The sequence below is a fragment of the Elaeis guineensis genome, chromosome 7 (genome assembly GCF_000442705.2).
Source record: "Elaeis guineensis isolate ETL-2024a chromosome 7, EG11, whole genome shotgun sequence".
Lineage (NCBI taxonomy): Eukaryota > Viridiplantae > Streptophyta > Magnoliopsida > Arecales > Arecaceae > Elaeis > Elaeis guineensis.
Genome location: NC_025999.2, coordinates 61,484,966 through 61,487,770, shown reverse-complemented (window position 1 = coordinate 61,487,770; position 2,805 = coordinate 61,484,966).

Sequence of the window (2,805 nt, the reverse complement as noted above, 5' to 3'; positions counted from 1 at the left end):
AAAATCTGAAAATGATGATGAAATGGCCATTATAATAAGAAGATTTAGAAAGTTTATGAGAAAGAAGAGGTTTGGATCAAATAAAAAATGTTAAATTAGAGGGAAAGGAAATAAAGAAAAGAAAAGAAAAAAGAGTAGTAATCGGCAATATGTTATGAATATAAAGATTTGCACACTTTAGAGCTGACTGCCCCCTATTCAAGAAAAGCTCAAAAAAATTTAGAAAGATGACTATGATGGCCACATGGACCAATTATAAAGATTCAAGCTCCGAGGAAGAAGAAGAAAGAAAAGAAGAGAAAGTAAAAATATAAAGATTTGCACACTTTAGAGCTGACTGCCCCCTATTCAAGAAAAGCTCAAAAAAATTTAGAAAGATGACTATGATGGCCACATAGACCAATTATAAAGATTCAAGCTCCGAGGAAGAAGAAGAAAGAAAAGAAGAGAAAGTAAACTTTTGCCTCATGGCCCGTCAGGATGAGGTAAATGAAAATAACTCAAATGATATTTTTTTTTATTTTTAAAAAACTATATGATGCATTTTATAAATTACTCGATGATTTCAAAAAGCTATCTTATAAAAATAAAGAACTTAAAAAGTTGAATCGAAAATAAAATTCTTTTAAAAAAAAGAAAGATCTTTTAAAAAAGCAAAATGGTTTACTTGAAAAGAATGAATCCCTTCAAAAGGAAGTAAATAAGAAATCCTATTGTTGACAAATTCACTCTTAACTCACAAAATCTTCAAATACTTTAGAAAAATAAAAAATGAGTTTTGACAAAGCTGGATTAGAATTTAATACTTTAACTAAATAGAATTATTTGAAAAATATTTTTGTAAAATTCTCTTTGAGAAGAATACATTTATATATTTCAAATGTAATAAAATAGGTCATAAAGTTATTGATTGCAATCTAAAAAAAATATTAAAGTGAAACAAATATAGATTCTAAAAGAACCATTGAAGCTAATCGCAGAGGGCCCAAGCTAGCTTGGGTGACTAAAGAGACTTGATGATTATTTTACAAGTGTGCTTGGTATCCCTTGAGACAGAGAAAATGATATTTAGATAGCAAATGCTCAAGAGACATGATGAAAGATAAATCTCATTTGTCTCTTTTAAAGCTAAGGATGGAAGGGTAGTTACTTTTGGAGATAATGATAAAGACAAAATAATTAATCTCGATAATATAAAGATTATTCCTACTACTTTTATGGCAATGTATTGCTTATTGATGGGTTGATGTATAATCTTCTTAGTATAAATCAATTATGTAATAAGGATTTTAACGTTTCATTAAATCATCATATTGCATTGTAAATATTAAATTCATATGATAGAAATATGGAAATACTTGGTGGATCTTGATGATCTTTGCAAGGATAACATAGAGTGTTTAGTTACTATGAATACCAAGTCATGAAGCTAGTTGGATTTGGTATAGTAGATTAGGATATACAAGCATGGATTCTATTGCTAGGTTAATTAAAAATAATTTGGTTAAAGGTTTGCCAAAATTTTATTTTGAAAGAACAAAGTTTGTAATGCATGTCAATTAGGTAATCAAACTAGATCATCTTTTAAACCTAAAAATATTGTTTCAACTATTAGGCCTTTGAAACTTTTGCATATGGCTTTGTTTGGGCCTATTAAGATAACTAGTCTTGATGGCAAGTGCTTTGATTTCATTATTATTTAATGATTTTCTTGATACATATATGTTTTGTTTCTTGTATATAACGATGAAGAATTTGATATGTTTGTAAAATTATTTATGAAAATTACTAATGAAAAAGATTGTATATTTTGAAAATTAGAAGTGACCATGACATAGAATTTAAAAATCTTGATTTTAAAATATTCTATATTAAAAATAAAATTATCATAATTTTTCAACTCCTAGAATATCTCAGCAAAATGAGATGGTAGAAAGAAAGAATAAGATTTTATAAGAAATAGCATAGATCTACTTTATGAAAGCAACTCACAAAGTATTTCTGGACGGAAGCTATAAATACTGCATATCATGTGCTAAATCGAGTGTTGATTAGGCCAGTTTTAAAGAAAACTCCCTTTGAGCTTTATAAAAATAAGAAACTAAATATTTTTTATTTCAAGATTTTTAGTTGTCGTCATTTCATTTTGATAAATGGTAAGAACAAGCTAGGTAAATTTGATGCTAAATCTGATAAATTTTTTTTTTTTGGCTACTCATCATCTAGTAAAGCATATAGAATATTCAATAGAAGGATTTTAGCTATTAAAGAGTTAATTCATGCTATATTTGATAAAACTAATATTTTTAAATCAAGAGAGTAGAAGTAGATGATGATGCAGGTACTTTTGTAAAGAAGATGAAAGAAATATCACTATAAGACCATCCTCAAGATCAAGAAGATAAAGAGCAAGAATAAGAAGATGAGATTGAAGAATGCATGAGCTTCCATCATCCACTCAATAAGATACACATGATCTATCAAAGGAATAAAGGTATGTTCATAATCATCTTAAAGAACTCATCATAGGTGATCCATCTTAAGGTATTAGAACTAGAGCATCAATTTTAGATACATTAAACACTTTTCATTAGTTTCACATATTGAACCTAAAACTATTCTTAAAGTTAAAAAAGATACAAATTGGATTATAGCTATATAAGAAGAATTAAATCAATTTGAAAGAAATAATGTTTGGAACTTAGTTAAAAGATCTAAAAATCATCCAGTAATAGGTACTAAGTAGATTTTTCAAAATAATTTAGATAAGTAAGACAACATAATTAAAATAATTTTGGCACACCA